We start from the raw sequence: 25,151 nt of genomic DNA on the forward strand, positions 1-25,151 counted from the left end.
AAGTGTCAGCGATCTCCCTGAGGCAGCACTTAGCCTCAGGGAGATGCGCGCTCTATCATGCGCATGCGTGAAAGAGCGCACTCTCGCTTTTGGGGAATCCCCCCCCCCCCACCCTCTGCCCACATAGCGCCTCTCATACCTTAATTGGCCCACCCACGTAAAATGGCAGCGGGGCCAGCTTCTCCAGCGGGGATCAGCTCCCTGCCCGCCGGAGATTGGGTGGGCCACAGCCCCACCCGCACCCACACCCGACAGGCAGAAAATTCTGCCCTAGAGTCCAAGACAGAAGGACCCAATCTCACAAAAAGGTGGCAGCAATGGGGACATCAATGTAAAAGACACATTGGTGTTATTGAAGGAACAACAGACCTTAAAACAGCTCGAAGGTATTTTGGGGGATGAAGGAGGCACATTGGAGAAAGGTAATGATGACCATACCTAGTGAGCAGTCCCTGCCCTTGCCCCACTTGTTTAGCCACCTTGAGGACCCGCAGAGAGGCCAGCAATGGGAGATATGGAAACGTCATTTTCTCCAGTACCGAGCAGATCACAACTTCATGGAAAGGAGCCAAAGCTTCAAATTAGTTCCTTTCTTTATGCAGTGGGCCTGATAGCAGATGATGTTCTCCTAAGGCAGGGTGTGCAGGGGTCTGCCACAGATTTTGACTGCATTATTAAAGCCTTTGATGCCTTTTTTGATCCACCATAGAGCCCTGTCTCTGAGCAGAGTGTTCAGAGAGTGATGAATCTCCAACTCAAAACTGTTAAATCAAACTATCAATCAGAGTGACTCCGTTGACTGGGTAGACCCACCAACAGTGGGCCCACCCACAAGGGAGCCTTCCAAACTACGAAAAAGGATGTGAAAGCATGGTGGCGCAATAAGCCCAGCATCCATGGCAAGACATCCCTGTGTGCGGAATGCTTCCAGTATGGTAAAACTGGACATTTCAATTTCTGCAAATTCAGTCATTTTAATCGAAGTCACAGACTAGCAAGTGTTTACAAAGCTCGTTACTCCCCAGAAATTGAAAGCCTAGAAAAAGACAGAACCACAGAATTCCTAGGGGAAGTAGACAGTCTTAATCCAGAAGGCCGGCGGTTACAGCAGAAGCTTTGAAACTTCTTGTAGAATTGGTACTGGAAGCTGCTATTAGCATATTAGCAGTGACCTCAACTGGCTTCAGCCAATGACCCTTTATCTGTCAGACATCAAGTTACAATGTCCAGGTGACATAGACCTTCCAATCAAAGGCAGGATTATTGCTCCACTTGTCTACATGGGGGTGACAGTTCATTGATTCGCTTTATGTTCTTCACAGTCAATGCACATCCTTACTGAGGGGCATGTTAACATACTTCTAGGAATCCAAGAAGAACTAGATGATGCTCATCCTTTGAATGACTCACTGTCTTTCATGCACCCAATCTTCAACCTTATATTTAGAAGCAGTGGAAATTTAGCCTTCAGAAACTGAGGAAGTTTATACACTCAGCAGTAAGCTCCTTTTCTTCACAGAGACACCATCATTAGACCCAGGACAGACAAGGAAGTTATGAATCTCTCAGTTTTCACGAAATAAGGCCAGAGATTGAGGATACAGATGGCACTGCAGCACATGGTGACCATCCCCATGAAGACCTGCTGGACCTGAATTGGCTTCTCCTAGAGAGTGATGAGGAAGAATCTCTTGCAGCACTGAGTGACCTCTAGGAGATTGGGGTCCTGGAGAATGATTCATCTTTCCCTTTGTTGGATGCACCTTATAACTTCCCTGTTGTCAATTTAGAAGAATCAGCCATGCTTTTTATGGCTGAGCAGTATTCAGATCTTAGTTCCACGGAATCTGCTGAATTATTGCCTACCTTCTCTCCTGTTATCCGTGAGGCGTCTTCCAAAGAGAATGCTTTGCCTGATTCCATGTCAGAGTCCATAGAGGATCACACTGCTCAAGAGCTGGTACCTTTCTGGGATGAAAAATCAATTGCCACTCATCCTTCTGTCCCAGTCAACATCTTTCTTCTACTCAGAGCTAGCAGTCAGCACAGAAGATGTGGCAGAATCTCTAGCAATTCTGGAGCTGAAAAAGTCCGTACAACAATTTTGTCCCTGAATTACTTTTCTACAGGAAATTTTTCTCATTACAGAGGCTGTCTTGTTTTTATATTCTCAGCAGCTCTTCCCATAGTGGTGCAGCCGTGTACAGAGAGAAGTGTGGTTCTCTTACCACCAACTACAGAAAATAGACAATCCTCCTGAAAAATCATTGGGAAAGCATCTCTTCTTCTTTTTCTGTCAGCCTTACAAGAAGCTTTTTCTCCTTCATCATCTAAGTTCATTGGAATCTCAGATCTTCAATGCCTTTTCAGTCTTTGATGCAGCAATCCATGATACAGCTGTGACAGTCTTTCCTGGAGTTGACGATCATTGCTCTCTTTAATCTTCTTCCCGGAGTCCTTTGAGGGGGCAACAAGTTTCCTAGAGCGTCCTGAGTTCTCCTCTTCTAGTCCCAGGGAGTCCAAAGATCGATTCTCTTCAGTCTCCTCTTTTTCATCAGTCTTTTGTTGAAACATCTTTGTTGTCCTTGCAGTTCAGTCGTTCTGAAATCTTCACTCTGATTCCCAGCTCTGCTGACAGCAATGCTTATAAAATGTTGTCCTATTATTCAGATCATGATGTCCTACCAGATGCAGAAGCAAACCCTCATGTCTCCAAACGATCTTCCCTAAGGGCTGAGAATACTGAGGGGGATTGAAACCCCCAGAACTGTGACTTGGGAAGGGGGAGAGGAAGAGTTGGAGTTGAGTAGAATCTTTAATTGTAAAAAAAAGGGACAGAAATTACAGAGATTAGCATTACAGAAATGTAATGCAAATAGCTAAAGACATAGTTTCATGTTGTTGTTAAAAAGTAGGATAGCATACTTGGGGGGAGGTGTAGTATAAAGGGTTAACAGATGAGATATGCTAATGTCTGACAAAGTTGCTAACGTATCACTGACACTAGTCAGTAATGCGTTAGACGAGAGAGAGAGAGAGAGAGATGTTGGAATCAAGCCGAAAGGCTACGTGCCTACTCTGTAACCTATTTAGAAGTAGCACTAATAAACAAGAGCTAAGCAGATACCAGAGTATGTATTCAATCTGCCTAAGGATGAAAGCCCCATGGCTAGAGTCCAAGACAGAAGGACCCAATTGCAGAACATTAAAGGGCCAGGAAGGGTGAGTACAGGATTTTCCATGGTCAATTTGGCAAACCCATGTTAGTGTTCAGCTGTCAGGTTCATTGTGGGGACATCAGAAAGTTTACTTCTATTTCTGGAAAACTGAAGTCTAATGGGCCAACTTGTGCTGGATCAAGCCTTGTACCTTTATTTTCCCTGCATGGCCACTGTCCACCCTGTCCCAGTTCTTGGCCTTCTAAGGAACTGCCTGCTCTATTCAGCAAGGCAGCAGCAGGCCCATCATGGCTGCCACCTGCCTTCAGCGGTTGCACAAGACAGGCAGCTCCTGCTCGTGCAGATACTTGGCTCCGCTAAGTGGTTGGCAAGCTCGCCTCCTGCCCAATTACATTCCCAACTGTACTCTGAAAATCCAGCCTATGATGTCTGGAATATGCTCTATGCTTAGTGGATTACTAATCCAGTAATGTCATCACAATACCACTGTAACCCAAATATTCACGCATACCCATGATGCTGTACATCAGACAATCTAGATCATAGAATTTGAATGAAGGTGTTGATGGGATGAAGGGGTTATCCAATGAGGAAAGATTCACCTGTTGGTCCAATACCCATTGGAATTTAGAAGAATGAGTGGTGATCTTATTGAAGCTTATAAGTTCCTGAGGGGACTTGACAGCATGGATGCTGAGAGAATGTTTCCCCTTGTGGGGGGAGTCCAGAACTAAGGGACACAACTTAAAAATTAGGGTGTTAATGGTTCTACTATCTTTACCCCTGACAAGGTAAGCCAATTCCCTCAAACTTATTGCTAGCTTAGAGACTCAACTGACAGAAACTTCCAAGCATGAAAGGAGTATAGCATCCAGAGCAGTTGGAATGCTACATATATTGAGGCATGTCTTAGTAGACCAACTTTTTTGAAAGTTTACCAATGCTAGCTCTTAGAAATCTAACCAAGACTTCTAGGGTAATGTGTTAATGTGTGGGTTCTCAAGATAATATATACTTTAGACTACACCCCTCATTTGCTTCAAAAATGCATGTCTTTTATTGAAGCCAATTATAGATTACAGTTTATACGTAAGGTTATAGATAGTAACTAAATCTAATCATAACATGTCAATAGTGTAGTAAAGATACATACAATTTTGATTCCACCTTATCAGCAAAGTTATTGGATAGTCAAACAAATAAATGAAACAAAATTATACTCACAAAATCCAATATGGTTATATTAGTCTTTGAAGAATCTCCACCTCAAAGAGATAGGGAGTCCAAGCTAAGCTATGACTCAACCTATGTCCAAAGTAACTGACTGTATAACCAAGAGTCAAGTTTTTAAAGAAATGTGTTCAGCTACACGTCACTGCGTCGTTAATCATTCATTTTAATTGTGTTGGTGTAAACCATTATGTTATCTTATCTGAGAGTGACCCCATGCTCGGAAGTGGGACTGTTCATGAATGTTAGACTGCAGATATACAGCCGGCTATTCTGGCTGTGTCCCAATTTCTTACAGTCTAGCAAACCTTGTTTACTTTATATGTACTGGCAATAATTCAAGTTAGCAGCCATTTTCATGTTAATCAGCCATTTTATAGTGCTAATTTAGGATTAACACCTTAAGATATTAGGTTCCCCATCAGATTTGTGAGTTTCTTCTAAGATGCAGAGATGTCTTTTCCTCTCTAAGGGGCCCATTGCCCTGTGGAACTCTCTTCCCCTGACAGCAGTAGAGATGTGGTCATTAAATATATTCAAGACTGAGTTAGATAGATTTTTGATTGGCAAGGGAGTTAAGGGTTATGGAGGTAGGTAGGAAAGTGGTGTTGACACCACAATCAGATCAGCCGTGATCTTATTGAATGGCAGAGCAGGCTCAAGAGGCCAGATGGCCTCCTCCTGCTTCCAATGCTCATGTTCTTCTGTATTTACTCACATTTTCTTTTGCACTCAATTTGCTCCACGTTTTTCCCCTTACATTTAGAAATAGTTTTTGTTTCATTTCAGAGTTTCAAGAACTGAGGCATCTAATTCCAGCCAGACCTCTATTTAAAATGGATTTGTCCAGGTGTGTGCATGGTCTCTCTAAGTTGCTTTATAAAACATGAACATTAAAACCTTGAAGAACTAGTAAGGAGAATTGGTTTAGAGAAACCAGTGCAATGAACAGGGTTTGGTTCATTACTGGAGTCATGGACTAGAAGAAGATTAAGGATGAGAAATGAAATGTACTGTGCATTCAACACTATAGAGGAACCATGGCAACCAGTCCAACAGTCCAGCTCAGTGACGTTTTCAGTGTTTACCCATTCAGTTGCTCCAAACGCCGTGTAAACAGTTTGCTGTGCCAATGTAAACACAGACTGAGGGCCAGATCTGCCATTAAAACTGCTTGAGATGATGTTTTTCCTGTGTTTTGGGATCTGTTTTTAAAAACTATGCTCTGGAGTAAGTCCCACTGCCACCATTACAAAGATCAAACACACACAATTGATGCTGTCGCTGCTTTGTGTATCAATTCTGTAAATCAGTGCACTTTCAAAAACACTTTCAAGAAACGGTGCAAAACTTGAATGTGTATTGTAATGATGAGAAAGTTTATTAAATTGAAGTTACAAACATGCGAATTAGGAGCAGGAGTAGGCCATTCAGCCCCTTGAGCCTCCTCCACCATTCAAAAAGATCATGGCTAATCTGATTGTAACCTCAACTCCATATTCCTACCTTCCCCCAATAACCTTTTGCCCCCTTGTTTATCAAGAATTTAGCTAGCTCTGCCTTAAATACATTCAAAGACTTTGCTTCCAGTGCCTTTTAAGGAAAAGAGTTCCAAAGGCTCAAGACCCATTGAGAGAAAAAATTTCTCCTCATCTCTGTCCTAAATGGGCGAACGATTTTTAAACAGTGACTCCTAGTTCTAGATTGTTCCACATGTGGAAATATCGTCTTCATATCCAACTTGTCAAGACCACTCAGGATCTTATATGCTTCAGTCAAGTTGCCTCTTACTCTTCTAAACTCCAGCAGATACAAGCCTAGCCTATCTAAGTTTTCCTCATAAGACAACCCACCCATTCCAGGTATTAATCTGGTAAACCATCTCTGAACTGCTCCAATGCATTTACATCCTTCCTTAATTAAGGAGAACAATAATGTACACAGTGCTCCAGATGTGGCCTCACCAATGCCCTGTATAGCTGAGGCATAACCTACCTACTTATGTATTCAATCCCCCTCACAATAAATGAGAACATTCTATTAGCTTTCCCAATTACTTGCTGTACCTGCATACTAACCTTTTGCGATTCATGCACTAGAACACCCAGATACCTCTGCAATTTCTCACCATTTAGATAATATGCTTCTTTTTTTATTTTTCCTGCCACAATGGACAATTTCACATTTTCCCACATTATACTTGTTTTGACCAGTCCCCCAGACAAGGTTCCCCAATTTGTTAACCCCCCCCACCCCGAAACGGGACCCCAGTTTTGTTATGCTCCCGGGTGAGGAGGAATGAGCTGGCTATCTTTCTTTATTCAACCCCCTCGGCTGGTCACAACAAGGTTAATTTAAAAAGGATCCCTTCCCCCCGTGGATATCTTTTCCTAGCCAGAATATATTTATCTTTTAGAAGAAGCCAATTTAACCAGGCTTTCTTGAGTTAAAGGAAGAGTAATTTTATTAGTTACTAAAAACCTGAGAAAAAAATAATTAAAATACAACACACATACACACAGATCAGAAATGAGAAGTTGAGACCAAATAAAAGTTTTTTTAAAAAAATATACGAGTCAGTCTTTGGCTTGCCCCTGAGGTGTAGATGGTAATACATTGCAGCCATTTAGTTGAGTGATTCTGGTAGAGCTGACTTTTGCAGTTTAGCAGTTAGTTTGGAGACACTCGGTTCTGCAGGTTGGTGGAGGAAGCTGTCCTTTTCCTTCTTGATTGTGGTTTTGCTGTCTTGCCTGCAGCAACAGAGAGAGGGAGAGAGACTTTGCCTGCAAGCCACAGGGTAACTAGTTGATCTTCTGCTGCCATCACTCTCACAGCACACTAGCACACTTCCACACTAGCACACTTCCACACTAGCACACTTCCACACTAGCACACTAGCCCACACAGATCTGGTCTGCAGCTAGCTTTTTAACACATTTCCTTGTGTATTCCTAGAATGGCAAAAACAAACATGTCTTTCACCCAGAGTCCATTTTTTTTCAACTCACCATTTTCACATTCTGAGATATAACTCAACAGAAGGTGGTTTTGGATGTCTGCTGAGATATGGCAATCAGTTTCCAGTCTCTTCACAACCACAAGAGGTTACAGTTCAGTCTTTTGCATTTCACCTCTTCCTTTCAAGTTTCTCTTGTTATGACCAGTTCCCAGGTGAGGTCCCCCAATTTGATAAATTCCCAAATGGGATCCCAATATTATTATGCCTCTGGACGAGGAGGAATGAACTGGCTCCCCTTCTATATTAAATCCCTTCAGTTAGTCACAGCAAGGTTAATTTAAAGGGGATCCATTCTCCCCATGGATACCTTTTCCCAGTCTGAATGTATCTGTGTATTAGAAGGACCCAATTTAACCAGGCTTTCTTGAGTCAAAGGAAGAGCAATTTTATTAGCTGCTAAAAACCTGAGGGAAAAAAAAGTAATAAAAATGCAACACACATACACACAGATCAGAAATGAAAAGTTGAGTCCAAATAAAAGATTTTAAGAAGATATACAAATTAGTCTTTGGCTTGTCCTTGAGGAGTAAGTGGTGAAATTTTGCAGCCGTTAAGTTGGGTGATTCCAGTGGAGCTGACTTTGGCAGTTTAGCAATTGGTTTGGGGACACTTGGTTCAGCAGGTTGGCTGAAGAAGCTGTCCTACTTACCTTTTGATTGTGGCTTTGCTGATTTTTCACCAGTAACAGAAAGAGAGATAGCCTTTTGCCTGCAAGCTGCAAGCTGCAGGGATGCCTAGTTGATCTTCTTCTGCTGTGACTCTCACAGCACACTAGCAAACACATATCAAGTTGGCAGCTAGCTTTTTCCTTGTGTTTTCCTTGAAGGCAAAAAGCAAACACGTCTTTCACCCAGAGTCCATTTTCTGTCAACTCGGATCATTTCCTCATTGAGATATAATTCAGCAGAAGATGGTTTCGGATGTCTGCTGAGATGAGGCAATAAGTCTCCATTGTCTCCTCAATCACAGGAGATTAAAGTTCAGTCTTTTGCATTTCATCTCTTCCTGTCAAGTGTCTCTGTCTGAAGTGGGCCTTGACACCTTTTTAGGTGTGAATTTCCATGTTCTCTCAGGACTAGTCGGTCAAGTATAATCCACATAGGAATTTTTAAGAAGGTGGGTACTTTACATTCTCAGCCATCTTTTGCTCAGGGTCATTGCTTGTACGTCTTTAAAAAAAAACACATCTTCCTTAAAAATTTCAACATGCTCGTAAGTACTTCAGGGCTGTAATCCACTATCATGACGCTCTGTTGGAAGTAGGTCTTGACACCTTTTTAGGTGCAACATTCCATGTTCTCTTGGGACTAGTCGGTCAAGTATAATCCACATAGGAATTTTTAAGAAGGTGGGTACTTTACATTCTCAGCCTTCTCTTGCTCGGTGTCTTTGCTTGCATGTCTTTAAAAAAAACATATGTCTTCCTTAAAAATTTCAACATGTCCATAAGTAACCCAGGGCTGTAATCCACTGTCTTGACATACTTCGTTTTCCAGATCTTTGCCCACTCACTTAATCTATTATCTCTCTGTAGCCTCCTTATGTCCTCTTCACATCTTACTATTTTTGTGTCATCAGCAAATTTACCAACTGTACCTTCTGTAAAGGAAAGCGTATCTGGTTGCCCTCAATGAACATTCAATCAGTGTACCACAAATTTCTCTTCTCTTCCATTTTTGAAAATTTGCACCCCTCTTAAAATAACCCCGCTCAGTCAAACTTATTTTCTTTGTTTTTATGCATTGTTTCGACCCACCATTCTCTGAGATATTATTTTTGTCCCCATCAGTCACTCGACTGAAAACATTTGAAGTGCACAGAACCCTGATTTTCAAGAGCATGCCATAATGTTTGGAACCAGTGAAAGCTGCCTCAGTGAGTGAAAAAAAAAAGATCTATTCCCTTCCAATGCAAAAAAACTGCATTAGGAGGTAAAGGAATGTCTCTACATCTGGTCTCAGCTGCATTGAATCATACAGCACAGAAGAAGGCTATTCAGCCCTTTGGGCTATGCCAACTCTCTGTGAGAGCTATCCAGTAGTTCCACTCACTGTCCCAGGTTTTTGGGGAGCTGAGAAGACCCTTATAAATGGCACCTGGGATCGGATTCGGAGGTCCCACCACCATTTCTGACAGATCTCATTTTCTCCATTAGGGGAAAGAGAACAGGACATGACCCGTGCATGAAGGAAACCCAATATCAGCAGAGCCATTTGAACTCAGTGCTGATTTAAGCATACCCCATTTTATTGATAGCAAGGGCCTTAATGTGCTATGTAGGAGTCATACATTTTTAGAGTAGACATGAATGTTCATGATGGGTGGATATGGTCTGTCTAACTGTCAAGCTGTGAAGTTATTTAAATCCCCAGCCCTTTAACAAATAAAAATATAGGCTAACTGTATCAGTGAGAGTTGAAAGAAAATCTGTTCTAGCAGTTACAATAGCTGATAATTGACATTTCTAGAGCTATCATTATGTCATTATTAATGCTTGGCTGCTGTCCTCCACCTATAATTATCTCAGCATGGGAGTTTGAAGTTCATCATTTGATTGACAGCCCAAAGAGGATATTAAATCATTAGCTGCCTTTGGTTTGGGGCTATGTATACAACCATTAGTTTTCATAATGGATTAAGTACTTGAGGGAATTTAAATGTTTTGAATGGGCTTTCAATCCTTGAATGAGAGTTTTGATTTACAATAGTGAAGGCTGTAATAGATAGTTACACCTTTATTTTATTTCCTCTCAACATGGTTCCTGAGCTCTGCCCATGGTAGATACTGGATGAGTTGGTATGAAGGGTGTAAGGGCCAAGGCTGGTGGGTGAGTTGGCATGAGTTGACATTAAGTTGGCATGGGACTGTAAGTGGCCATGGGAAATGGATGGGAGAGTTGATGGGGTGTGAGAGGTGAGCGCTAGACTGCCTAAAATTTAACAAAACAACTGGGATAAAGTCTCAGAGCAGTGAGGTGGGCTTTTTTATCCAGGGGTAGCGAACCCAACTCTATTCCATACCCACCTACCCAAAACGAAAATTATGCCTTTCAGGGGAGTTTCTCCCAAGGCGAGTGCGGTGAGCTTGGAAATTTCCCGACCGCGCTACCCATCATGGAGTGAAAATCCAGGCCCATTGCGCTTTCCCCATTGCCCTGCAAAATGTTATCTTTTTAAGTATATATCCAATTACCTTTTGAAAGTTACTGCTGAATCTGCTTCCATTTGTCAAGCAGTGTTTTCCAGATTATAACAATTCGCTGAGTAAAACATGTTCCCCTTGCTTTTATTTTAACCAATTATCCTTTAGTTACTGAACCTCCTGACAGTAGATACAGTTTTACCCTATCCACTCTGTCAAAGCCCCTAATTATTTTGAACACCTGTATTAAACCAAGATAACGTCAGTAACTGGTAAAAATAAGACAAATGCTGCAGTAGCGAGTCTATCTATCCATGCATATAATACAAAAAAAAAAACATACACATATACATTGTTGTGCTAATTGTAGCTTCAATCTTTGTTCTATCCAGTTAAATGACTTCTGAGTCACAATAGTCATTTATTAGAATGTTTGGTTATTTTGTATTAGTAAGGCAGGGGATCAAAGTCCACGACACTTGTTCATAACCTTTTGCCCTGCAGTTAAGCACTGTTATAGTAGCATTTCTGTTGAGTAAAGGTAGCAAAGGGCTTTGAACTAAGGCAAATAAAGGGAGTTGAGATTCAGATCAGTCATGATCTAATTGAATGGTGGAACAAACATATGTCCCTGTGTTCATGTATTCTCTTGGCAGTTTTAGATAACCTTCTCAATGTTAAATGAACTGTTAACTCCAACACCTTTACAGTTCTTCTATGAATACTTGCAACATCACTATTCCCCAGACTGCATTCAACTTGGCATTTCACCCTCCATAGCTTGCCTTGGTTGCAACATTCCTATCCTTCTATGTATTTCCGGATTCAAGTCTAACTAGAATATACAACAGGGAGCTTCAATAAACTCCAGTCCAGATAACTATTATAATTGTACAGTAAGAAGATAACTTGATGAATATTCTGTAATGGCAGACATGTTGTGGCAGTGTTTTAGAATTCCATTGTTCTCCAAATGCAATGAAAGAGATAGTTTTCCGGTTATTGGTGTGCATATACAATACGTAAATCTGCCTCAACACAGCTTCAAGCACAGCATGCCACAATGTGAAGCTGGACAGCCCAAAGAGGAGCCCAGGGGCAGGGAAGCAAAATTCATGGTCCAAACCATCTTCCCAGAGGATAGCCCTCCAATCCTTGACCCTGTGAATTGTTAATTTTCTTTAACACCTGAGGTCTCTTTCCTGCCTCAGCAGCGACCATCTCTCCTCGTGACATTAGTTAAGAATTCAGAGCAACCAGCTCTCTGATTGGGTCATTAGCATCATGAGACCACCCAATATTCTCAATTAGAAGGTGGGGGTACGAGCAGCCAATTAGGAGGTTGCCTGCAGTAAAATCGCAGAGCTGGACGCACTGACAGCAAGTACAGGCTCGGATCCCGCTTTTCACTTCATGTTGGGGTCCCAAAGCCAATGGTAAAATTAAAACCAATATTTCATAGCTATGACCCTTCATGAGAACTGGCGTTGGACCCTGTTAATTTTGTGTCACAGTGCAATATACAGTAAAGATACATCCTCATGTTATAGGATGATTTGAACATTACATGATTTTCAAAACACTGAGGTTTATATTTGTGTGAGCCCCGAAATTAATCCCTCAGCTACCATTGTGCCATGTGAAATTCCTCTGTGCTATTTTAGAGGAGGTGTTAACTCTTTTAAAACGTGTTCTAAAAAATAGCAGAATGGAAGAATTTCAGACGAACACATTAGTGTGCAAACACAACTGTTCCACAGCACCATTTCAAGGCCAAAGTCTCTGAGATTCTGCACAGGGTTGGCTTAATTTCATAGGGTTTTTCTTCCACAGACATGACCTTCTCTCTGGAATAACCTACAAATATAGATACTTGCAACATTCAAATGCTGGGGATCGTATAACCTCTCAATTTCTTCCCCATCCTCCGATTTCAAATCCTCATGGTATTTCGGTAAAACGTTTCAGACCTGAAGGGACAGTCTTTAGACCAGAAATGACTGACTTCTGTTTGAAGTATTTCCAGTTTTCTCAGTTTGGGAGTTCTGAACTCCATTTGTTTTAATACTTATGTCTGACCATGATTGTAATTTGCTTCCAGTAGTTTGTTTTTCTAAAAATCAGCATTACATGAAGAGGTTATCTCTGCAAATACTTTTAACACAAGGAAGGAGGGAGTAGATGCTTTACTGTTTTCCATGTATCCCCTTGACTGAGACATGAATACAATGTCTCCAGATGACATCACCGTGAACACACCTCCCCACATCACATTAAAATGTACCCACACCAGCTCTTCCCTCCGAAACATTTGTTTGAACCATCCATTTATTTTCATTTCTAAGTACAGCATTTACATATTCATACAATTTCACAGCACAGAGGGAGGACATTTGGTCCATCTTGTCTCTGCCAGCGCTTTGAAAGAGCTGGTCAATTAATCACACTCCCCTATCTATAACCATGTAATTATTTTCCTTTTCAAATATATATAACCAATTCCCTTTGAAAGTTATTATTGAATCTGCTTCTACTGCCCTTTCAGGCAGTACACTCCAGATTATAAAATCTCACCGTGTTAAAAAAATTCCTCTTCATCTCCCCTCTGATTTGCAATTAACTTAAACATCAGTTTACTGTAAGGAAATGATGTGGAAAGAGATAAATTATTATGTTGGGTTATTATGAGGAGAGGGGAAACCAATTTATGTTTCAAAACCTGAACCAGCTGGGTTCTGATTATCGGTTTGTGTTCAGTGGTTGCATTTGATTTTACATTGTAATGTCTCAACACAAGATTCTACAACACAAATATAACTTTATTGCTTTCCCGGCAGAGATATTGCAACTTCTTCAACTTCCTCCAGATGTATCTTATGATGTTAATGATTAGCCTGTCATGGTTTGGGTGACATTTGAGTTTCAAAAGTAATATCCAACAGACAATGACAGATGGCCTTTTATAAACGTCTATTTTGATCCAGCTCCTACTCTAGCTATTTCTGAGTACTGAAGTCAAGACATTGGCTCTGTTTACTGCTTTTACTTTCAGTCCTGTGAAGGCAGCAAATTTCATTAGTTGAACAATACCAACCCGCTTGTCCAGATTCAGCTAACGACCACCGAAACCCATCAGAAAAGAAGAGCTCATTTTCCCCAAACTTTGACCATAAACTACAGCCAGAGTAGATTTTCTGTTGTGTGTGAGTGAAGGGGTGGAAAAATATAATTCTATTTTCAGTGGTGGGGAAAGAAATGCATAGAAGCTGTTGAGTATGGGATTTGTCAAAAGTTTGGTTTCAGCTTGTTAAATTTAGCAGTGTGGCATGAATAAGAAACGTCATGGAAATGTTCCTCTGTTCATTCTTGAACTCTGTGTAGTCTTTAAGCACAGGGTATGGTAAGCTTGACATTTCAAAAGCATGTCATTCAATATCATGATCAGGAAGAGTTCTGGTTGTTCTGGCTCCTAATCTTACTGGATCTGGCTTTTAATCCTTACAGTCTAGCAAAGTTTGGAGTGAGTTGTTCTCCATTGGAGATTTTGTTCAGACAGTTTCAGCACTGAAGCAGCAGAGTTAAACCACTATTCCAAATCCAGATACACCACAGCTGCATAATTGGGCTCCATAGTGCCTGTAGTTTTAGCGCGACAGGTGTAGTTTTGTTAACAAAACTGTGCTAACAAAACTTAGTTAACATTAGGCTGGATTCTCTCTAACAAGAGGGAATCCAACCATCGTCCCTTGAGGTTCAATGGCATTATCATCACTGAATCCCCCTCTATCTACATCCTGGGGGCTACCATTGACTAGAAACTGAACTGGACTAGCCATATAAATAATGTGGCTACAAGAGCAGATTAGAGGCTAGGAATCGTGCAATGAGTAACTCACCTCCTGACTCCCCAAAGTCTGCCCACCATCTACAAGGCACAAATCAGGGATGTGATAGGATACTCTCCACTTGCCTGGACGAGTGCAGCTCCCACAGCAATCTCTCCATCACCAATGCACAGTAACAGCAGTGTGTACCATCTACAAGATGCACTGTAGGAATTCACCAAGGCTTCTTTGACAGCTCCTTCCAAACCCATGACCACTACCATCTAGAAGGTTAAGGGCAGCAAATACATGGGAACACCACCCTCTAAGCCACTCACCATCCTGACTTGGAAATATATCACCGTTCCTTCACTGTCGCTGGGTCAAAATCCTGGAACTCCCTCCCTAACAGCACTGTGGGTGTGCCTACACCTCAGGGACTGCAACAGTTCAAGAAGGTAGCTCACCAAAACCACCTTCTCAAGGTCAACTAGGGATAGGCGATAAATGCTGGCCCAGTCAGCAAAGCACACATCCCATGAATAAATTTTTAAAAAGCCACAAAATGGCACCCACATTGCGCACGCATATTTCCAGTACTCCATGCATTGAACACCATCTTAGAGAGGGCAATGGCCTATGAGGAGTATGCATTGGAACCATGCAGAGTAAACTGATCTTGAACCCAGTGAGTGTGGAACATTGATTTGACGCCATTGCTGTCATTTTCAACTACTTCCCTCTAGCTAGTGCCCTGTCCTACACACGCACAGCTGAGCATAGGCTTAGCAGCAGGAAGGATCCCCCCACCAGTGATATTTAAAGAGATCATCAACATTAGTTCAATTCAATTCAATTCAAATGTTATTGTCCATTCAGAAATTCATTGCAGGCTCTGCCTATTCAACAAAACTCAGATCAACAATGAAAAAGACACCACAAAAATCTGACTCTGATTAAATATATGTTCACAGAAGAGACATTAAAAACTGATGAAAAACTTGAAGGAAAATGAGATGGTGAACAATATCAAATCCCATGTTGCTGCGGTGCAGCATCATCTATAAAACAGGCATTACCACCATTTAATATGCGAGAGATGACAAATCAAAGGAATCAAGCTGACTACCTGCTTTAGAAGGGGAATGTAATGAAGTTGCATAGTTGATGCTTACTTCCTGCTGACTGTGTTGGGGTTTTTGGTAGCACATGGTGTTTAGAGGAGTTGGTGGGTGAAGACTACAGTCAGTGGTACTGCATGGGGTGCTCTGGGCACAGCACCGGCTCCCAGTCGTGGATGCTATAGCTGCAATTCTCTTTAGGCTGCAGCATGAGAGGGAGGTGGAGCAGAGACAGAAAATAAAAGGACGAGTTGCTTGCAGAGAGAAGAGGAGGAGGGAGAGCAGGAATCTCAGCTGGAAATCTTATCCAAATAGAGTCTCCTGAGAGCGTTTCTCTCACCTCCACCTAAGCTAGGAACGGCATGTGCATTGTCTCGGCTTTACAAAATAGGTGCTCACTGAACACTGCCACCTCTTGCAACCAGACCTGCAGCCTCAGGGCAGGACGAGGACCATGTTGCTGGAGGCTGACAAGGTGATTGTGGCCCTGAGTTTCTTTGCATCGGGTCTCTTCCAGAGAGGAGCAGATGATATATCTAATATTGCCCAGTTCATCATCCACTATTGCATCAATGGTGACAGAGGTTCTTTATACCAGGAGAGGGCTGTTTATTGTATTCTCTGTATACAGAGAGAAGCGGGCGGAGCTCGGCTTTCTCAGGATAGTGCAGAGTGCCATTAACTGCACACATTTGTCTTTGCGGGCACTGCATCTCAATGCTGAGATGTACTGAAGCTCTGTAAAGTTTACCATTAATTCAAAGCATAATACCATGCTCCGTGTGTCACATGGTGAGTGCCCCTGTTCTGGTAGCAAGCACGATGCTTTCATTTTGCGCCTGTCTACTTATTCTCTCAACCTTGCATCAAACCAGAGGGTGGCTGCAAGACAACACTTTACTCCTGGCTCATAACTCCACTCCACAACTACACATGGCCAGCAATCATAGAGTGAGAGCCAGGTTGTAGCAAGAGACATCAGGGCACTGAAACAATGCTTTCGCATGATCAGTCTGGAGGAGCACACTGGAGTATGTCCTGATTCATGGTGGTCTGCTGTATCTCCACAACCTGGCCTTCATAGACTCACATCCTTTTCCACCAGGGATTCATTGACAACCTCAAGAGGAGGAGGAGGAGGAGGAACAAGAGGAGAAGAAGGGAGGTAGCAGGCAGCCAGCACACCCACGTTCCAGTCGAGCTGTACATGATCTCCTCATTTGACTTCAGTTCCCCTGAACACAATTTCAGACCCCCCGCCATGTACAATAGTCCCATACCTTATCATCCCTCAGCTATGAATCACTATCTTGGCCACAATGCTGAAATAAAAAACACTCTAAAACATGTTCCATACCAGCTTTATCCAATAATGAACGCCCAATAATCTGTACAAAACTCAGTAAATCTCCTTTGTGCATTCCCATGGTGGGTGCTGCAAGTTCCTTTCTCTGTCTATTGCGCCAATGTAGTTCTAGTGGCTGCAGCACAGCTGACAGAAAGCTGCAGGCTTTCAGTGGGGGAGACTGCTGATGACCTTGCAGGATGACCTCGAGCAACCCTGCCCTAAAAGGCCTGGCTTTGGATGGGCAGCAGCAATCTGAGCTGGCAGACAGCCAACTGCAGGGGCACTGGTGAAGTGCTAGTGGTGGGAGTGCAAATGCCTTCATGCTGAGAGAGGACAACAGGTTCCTCTAACATGACAGCACCTCCGTAGTTCTCGTAATTTGCTGGGATACTGCTAAACCTTGAAAGCCCCTTTGAGCGCTGGTATCCAGAGCTATGATGGCAGCTCTTTGAGTTTTCATGATTTCATGACCTTCACATGTGTTTCCTTTACAACATTCAGACATTGTGTGGCTTCTACTCATGCTGCAATGGAAGATGAGACATTGGCCATCACATTCTGGATCATGATTGGGTCCACAAGAGTTCTCATGAAATTGGCCACCATTTCTGTGCAGAGAGGATAGGATCCAAGGCCTGGGCAAAGCCCTGTGCCAGATTGGTGCTGGACTCTTCTACATCCTTTGATAGTAAGAGCAGGCTTTTTGACAGGCCTTCCAATGCACCAAGCATTTCATTGTTGCAAATCAATGAGCCTTTCTCTAAAAGCCATGTCATCAAAGTGCTCATCTGAGTTTGGACACTATGGAAATCACAGAATTACTGTGTTGTTATGGCGCAAAAGGAGGCCTTTTTTTTAATTCACTTATGGGATCTGGGCTTCGTTGGCTGGACCAGCATTTATTGCCCATCCCTAATTGCCCTTGAGAAGGTGATGGTGAGCTGCCTTCTTGAACCGCTGCAGTCCATGTGGTGTAGGTACACCCACAGTGCTGTTAGGGAGGGAGTTCCAGGATTTTGACCCAGCGACAGTGAAGGAATGACGATATATTTCCAAGTCAGAATGGTGGATGATTTGGAGGGGAACTTCCAGGTGGCGGTGTTCCCATGTGTCTGCTGTCCTTGTCCTTCTAGGCTGTAACGATTGTGGTTTTGGAAGGTGCTGTCTAAGGAGGTTTGGTGAGTTCCTGCAGTGCATCTTGTAGATGGTACACAATGCTGCTACTGTGCATCGGCGGTGGAGGGAGTGAAGTCTGTGGATCAGGCCCCAATCAAGCGGGATGCTTTGTCCTGGATGTTGTCAAGCTGATTGTGGGAGCTGCACTCATCCAGGCAAGTGGGGAGTATTCCATCACACTCCTGACTTGTGCCTTGTAGATGGTGGACAGGCTTTGGGAGTCAGGAGGTGAGTTACTTGTTGCAGGATTCCTAGCCTTTGACCTGCTCTTGTAGTCACAGTATTTATATGATAGTCCAGTTCAGTTTCTGGTAACTGTAACCCCCCAGGGTGTTCATAGTGGGGGAGTCAGCGATGGTCATGCCATTGAATGTCAAGGCATGATGGTTAGATTCTCTGCTGTTGGAGATGGTCATTGTCCGGCACTTGTGCGGTGTGAATGTTACTTTTGGCCCATTGTGTTTGCACTGGCTCTATGAATGAGCATTATAACCTGGTGCTATTCTCCTGCCTTTTCTCCATGACATTGAACATTGTTTCTTTTTATATGTATAGTCTGAGGATAGCGTCCATTGTATTGTGTGGCACTACCACCATGCTAAATGGGATAATGCTAAATTCAAACAGATCGAGCAATTCAAGACTAGGCATCCATAAGGCACTGTGGGCCATCACAGCAGCAGATTGTACTCGAACACAATCTGTAACCTCATGGCCCGCCATATCCCCCACTCTACCATTACCATCAAGTCAGCGGATCAACCCTGGTTCAATGAAGAGTACAGGAGGGCATGCCAGGAGCAGCACCAGGCATACCTAAAAATGAGGTGTCAACCTGGTGAAGCTATAAAACAGGACTACTTGCATGCCAAAACGCATAAGTGCAAGTGATAGACAGAGCTAAGCGATCCCACAACCAACGGATCAGATCTAAGCTCTGCAGTCCTGCCACATCCAGTCATGAACGGTGGTGGACAATTAAACAACTCACTGGAGGAGGAGGCTCCACAAATATCCCTATCCTCAATGATGGAGGAGCCCAGCACATCTGCGCAAAAGATAAGGCTGAAACATTTGCAACAATCTTCAGCCAGAAGTGCCGAGTGGATGATTCATCTCGGCCTCCTCCGGAGGTCCCCAGCATCACAGATGCCAGTCTTCAGCCAATTCAAGTCACTCCATGTGGTATCCAGAAATGGCTGAAGGAACTGGATACTGCAAAGACTATGGGCCCTGACAATATTCCAGCAATAGGACTGAAGACTTGTGCTCCAGAACTTGCCGCACTCCTAGCCAAGCTGTTCCAGTACAGCTACAACACTGGCATCTACCTGGCTATGTAGAAAATTACCCAGGTATGTCCTGTACACAAAAAGCAGGACAAATCCAACCCAGCCAATTACTGCCCCATCAGTCTACTCTCCATCATCAGTAAAGTAATAGAAGGGGTAATCAACAGTACTATCAAGTGGCACTTGCTTAGCAATAACCTGCTCAGTGATGCCCAGTTTGGGTTCTGCCAGGGCCACTCAGCACCTGACCTCATTACAGCCTTGGTTCAAACATGGACAAAAGAAATGAACTCCCAAGATGAGGTAAGAGTGACTGCCCTTGACATCAAGGCAGCATTTGACTGAGTGTGGCATCAAGGAGCCCTAACAAAACTGGAGTCAATGGGAATTAGGGGGAAACTCTCCACTAGTTGGAGTCATACCCAGCATAAAGGAAAATGGCTGTGGTTGTTGGAGGTCAGTTCTCTCAGTTCTATCACTGCAGGAGTTCCTCAGGGTAGTGTCCTTGGCCCCACCATCTTCAGCTGCTTCATCAATGACCTTCCTTCCATCATAAGGTCAGAAGTGGGGATGTTCGCTGATGATTGCAAAATGTCGTGACTCCTCAGATACTGAAGCAGTCCAGGTCCAAATGCAGCAAGACCTGGACAATATCCAGGCTTGGGCTGACAAGTGGCAAGTAACATTTATGCCACACAGGTGTCAGGCAATGACCATCTCCAACAAGAGAGAATCTAACCATCATCCCTTGGTGTTCAACGGCATTACCATCACTGTAGCCACTGTCAACATCCTGGGGGTTACCATTGACCAGAAACTGAACTGGACTAGCCATGTAAATACTGTGGCTACAAGAGCAGGTCAGAGGCTAGGAATCATGTGACGAGTAACTCACCTCCTGACTCCCCAAAACCTGTCCACCATCTACAAGGCACAAGTCAGGAGTGTGATGGAATACTCCCCACTTTTCTGGATGAGTGCAGCTCCAACAACACTCATAAAACTTGACACCATCCAGGACAAAGCAGCCCACTAGATTGGTACCACATCCACAAACATTCACTCTATCTACCACCAACATACATTGACAGCAGTGTGTACCATCTACATGATGCACTGCAGGAATTCACCAAGGCTTCTTCGACAACACCTGCTGAATCCATAACCACCACCATCTAGAAGGACAAGGGCAGCAGATACATGGGAACACCACCAGCTGGAAGTTCTGCTCCAAGCCACTCACCATCCTGACTTGGAAATATATCATCATTCCTTCACTGTCGCTGGGTCAAAATCCTGGAACTCCCTCCCTAGCAGCACTGTGGGTGTACCTACACCACATGGACTGCAGTGGTTCAAGAAGGCAGCTCACCCCCACCTTCTCAAGGGCAACTAGGGATGGGCAATAAATGCTGGCCCAGCCAGCGAAGCCCACATCCCGAGAATGAATTAAAAATAAAGAAATAAACAATCAGCTAATGCCCCCTTGAATGCCTTGATTGAACCTGCATCCACCACACTTCCAGGCAGCGCATTCCAGACCCGAACCACTCACTGTGTGAAAAAGTTTTTTCTCGCATCACATTTGCTTCTTTTGCAAATCACTTTAAATCTGTCCCCTCATTCTCAATCTTTTTACGAGCGGGAACAGTTTCTCCCTACCTACTCTGTCAAGGGATATGGCAACAGTGCGGAAAAGTGGACTTGAAGTAGATGTTTACCTATGAACTTATTCAAGGGCAGAGCAGGCTCAAGAGGCTGTACGGCCTATTCCTGTTCCTATTTCTTAAGCTCCCTTGTTCCTAACCACTTAAATTACATCTGAATCGTGTCACTAAAACCTGCATTAGAAACGTAAAATTTGATTACTCTGAGTTAATAGGTTGAACATCAGCAAGTGTGGTAAATCTAGGTGGTTCTTATGGCAACAGGATGAGCCTTTGTGTATGATCATCACAAATCAACATTAGCATCCTAGCAGAAGTTTGTGGCAACATCTCATCTGTGGCTATGGCACACGAATAACTTGTGACTTTAACATTAATGAGAACATGTTCCCTAAGCCCTCAAATGAATGCTTCCAGCATATGAAGCACTTCCCCGTCAGAGCTGCTTTGCTTCTCTTTCACTCTGCTTGCCAGTCTATTCATTAAGTTTCAGCTGCCTCATTGTCTGCATGCTGAATATTTTATGCAATTCTCTATTCTTTCTCCTGCTGTAGAACCAGATTGGATGGGTGCCATGTGCATCTTCATAGGTAAGGCTGAGAGTTTAGCTCCAGGCTTTTCTATTAGTCCTCAATTTGTCCTTTGAAAGACCCAAACAATGCTTTCTTTTATTCTTGCATGGGATGTGGGCGTCGCTGGCTAGGACAGCATTTATTGCCCATCCCTAATTACCGTTGAGAAGATGGTGCTGAGCTGCCTTCATGAACAACTGCAGTCCATTTGGTGCAGGTACACCCACAGTGCTGTTAGGAAGGGGGGGTTCCAGGATTTTGTCCCAGCGTCAGTGAAGAATGGTGATATATTTCCAAGTCAGGATGGTGTGTGGGCTTAGAGGGGAACTTGCATGCAGTCATATTCCCAAAAGCCAACTGCTTTTGTCCTTCTAGGTCATAAGGGGTCACGTGTTATCCCTTCATATGTATGTAATCTATTTAAATCTGACATAAACAATTTTGTGAACGTGACAAAAGTGAACAACTGCCTTTTTAGCACAAACAACATCACTATATAATAGCATGCATCTATACAATCTGCTACATCAAATGCCCAGAAGCAATTATTCCCCCTTAATCACTACTGGAACTTGGCAAGAGTGTGCTATTAGAGACACAGGAGACAGATCAGAAACAGTTGCAGTCACCAGAAATGTCTCAACTCCTATCAGCACAAAGTGTAATAAGATCATGAAAGACGGGCACTCCTGGATTTATCTTACCTCCTTACCTCACAGGACAGATCACTTCATGTCAGTAAATAGTTCCTGTAAGGGCAGATTACTTGGTGATATAAGGCACAATCTGCTCAATGAATAAAGCCAAGCACGTTTCAATCGGATTCCCTCTAATTTTTTTTCTAATCTGCTTTTTAATTTTTTTAACCTTTTAGCATAGGATACACTGAAATATTTAATATTTATTCCCCGTATGGCATGCATTGTTACGAAATCGAGCTGCCAGTGGGAACCTCATTCAGCAACAGCGCAAATCAAAAATTCAGGCACACGCAGTCCCTCATTTTCTGACCACTCACTTTAATTGTCAGAAAATCCTAGGCAGTGTTCACTTGAATTTCTAATTTGTGCTACCAAGTTAAGAAAATAAGGGCGTGAGGAGAGATCTGAGCAACGGGGACAACCTCCACTCGAGCAGAAAAGGTCGAGAGAAAATGGAATCGAGGCTTTTAAAATTATGAAACTATGCAGGTTTTAGTGGCACTTTTCAGTAGGAACAATCCATACCAGCTGATTGGGGAGTCAGTGAAGAGGAGCCATCAGTTTAAAACTACCAAGACATTGGAGGGCGATGTTAGAAGAAATGTCTTTATACAGAGAGTTGCTGAACAACGGAATACTTTGCCTCAGGGCAGAATATGTTGTACCTTTTAAGAGAAAAAGGTTTAAAGCAGAGGAGGGGAAGAGAGCAGGGCAAAAGGAATAGTTCTGGTTTGCTGCAGCAAAGAGTTAGCACACACAACATGGGCTGAATGGCTTCCTGCTTTCCTGAAAACTTCTGTTGCTGAAGGGTTTTGCCACTGGCAGAGCTGACATACAGTTGTACCAAATTTTGTTCAGTTATAGACATGGCTGAAGATTCCCTGTGTGCATCGTACTTAACAAAATCATGAGCTTATTGATGCCGATAACATGTAGGGTGGAATTTAGTGGGGCCCAGAGGAGCTGGGTGAGAGGAGGAGTGGGCCACCAAAGTAGGAGGAACGGCAGGGTGTGGTGGGTGTGTGGGCTGCAGAGAGCCCATTGCCTTCCTGATGCCCTGCAATTCTCTCAACAGTGCAGAATGTGGAGGGTAGCCTTCCCACCCAGAGGCTCAATGAGGCCCTAAAGTGGCCACCATTGGAATTCTCCCAGTGCGAGGGAGGGGGTGTCCTCCGGGACATGGGGGATTGGGGGAGACAGGGTGCGTGGCCTCCCCTAAGAGCTTGGCTAGTGGAGGCACTTCCAGTTGGGCATTCTGGGACCCAGGCAAGGGCCCAATCAGAAGGGCCGGCCCCGTGTTAATGCCCCCTCTCCCCTCCCCTCCCCCCAACAACTCCCCACAGGCTCGCCCTCACCAAGCACCCCCTCCCCTAAGGCCCTAGCAACCCCAACCCTACTTACCTTGTTCCTGGGGGGGGGTCCAGGGACCTGTTGTCAGCCGTGGGTGCCGTTCCAGCAATGGCCACCACTCCCAGTGGTGCTGCTGAGACTGAATAGCTGCTGGCCCTCCCAGTGACAAACAGCTCTTGGAGGCAGGATACCCCCCCTCAAAAGGGATGAGAGACCTGATGCCAGGCAGTGAATTACCTGATTGCCACAGAACCAGTTTGGGGCTCCCAGGAATGAGCAAGGTGGGATTGCACCCACCCCGCCACCCCCTGTTTTCTATCCTGCTGTGAGCAGAGGAAATTCTCCCCTGTGTAGACTATTCAGCTTCCAGTGTGGTTCCCAAAGTCACCGGTTCCCATGTCAACTCAGTAGTTTGGTCAGGATATGTTTTTCCAATATACAGTGGAGGATTTTTATTTAAAAATTTTTAAATAAAATTCCTCTTTTTAGAGCTACCTTCCCCTTTAAGGCAAAATGGTATCCAGCACTTTGAAATATCTGAAGATTTTATTTATGTGGGTGTTGTAGCAATTTTTGTTCAATTAATGTGAAATTAACACTTTACAAAAGTGGATTACATTTTGTTGAAACGCTTATCCAGAAATAAGAACATCTCAATAATGCGGGCTTGTTCAGCACAGCTGTAAACGTTCTAGTCTCCGATAATCTATACATGGCCTAGAAAAGAATACAGTTTTATGCAATCGCAAAATGACGTGGAATAAATGTGCCAGAATTGAGATTTTCATTTAATCCGTCTCCTAACTCTCTGTTTCTCTTTCACTCTCCCTCTTTATCTGGATTAGAATTTCACCCCCACCAACCCCCACCCCCCCTACCTTTGTGCCTATTTTTGGCCAAAAAATAAACACGGGGGTTCCAATTTCCAGGTGTCATTATGCACACCCAATCCCCACAGCAAAGCGTTGGCTGCTGTTGAGCTGCAAATGTCCAGGACCCCTGCCAGAAAGAGCATTACACCCCTTTTAATTTGTTAGTAAGTTTCTGTAGTAACTGCACCTCTAAGGAATGTAGTGACTGTAGCTTTAAGACTTATTGTACTGTGTAGCATCACGTGACAGTGTGAACGAATGGGTCCTAACTATGGGGATCCTTACGGGTGGAGGTTTTGACTAGTTGTGGATCTTGATGGAAGGATGTAACTGCTGCTGAAGCCCTGTAAATAAAGTCATGTCTCTTATGACAAACCTGTCTGGAAAATCAACAACTGGCGACGAGGATAAATTGGTTCCGGGGCTGTCCCTCACTCAGTGAATGTGAGTATCATGTTTTAAACAGAAGAAAGGGAAAATATACTCACTAGGTATGCCACTTTTTGGCAGGATCAACCCCGTCAACTCATCCGCAGAGGACTGGAGTCAATATATAGAACGCCTTGGTTTCTTTTCTCAAGCAAACAAAATAACGACAAAGGAATAAAGGAAAGCAATTCTCTGAAGCATCAGTGGGAGTAAAATTTATAAATTAATC

General features: G+C 43.5%; 1 long non-coding RNA gene across 1 annotated transcript; it reads right to left on the minus strand.

Moving 5' to 3' along the window:
- Positions 1 to 954: 954 nt before the first annotated feature.
- LOC121282274 lies at positions 955 to 4,495 on the minus strand. The gene is made up of 2 exons (XR_005944032.1): positions 4,404 to 4,495; positions 955 to 2,813 (listed from the first exon to the last, which is right to left on the minus strand). It is a non-coding gene; the product is annotated as an uncharacterized LOC121282274 (long non-coding RNA).
- Positions 4,496 to 25,151: the final 20,656 nt, after the last annotated feature.

Source organism: Carcharodon carcharias, chromosome 9 (assembly GCF_017639515.1).
Source record: "Carcharodon carcharias isolate sCarCar2 chromosome 9, sCarCar2.pri, whole genome shotgun sequence".
In the NCBI taxonomy this organism is placed as follows: Eukaryota; Metazoa; Chordata; class Chondrichthyes; order Lamniformes; family Lamnidae; genus Carcharodon; species Carcharodon carcharias.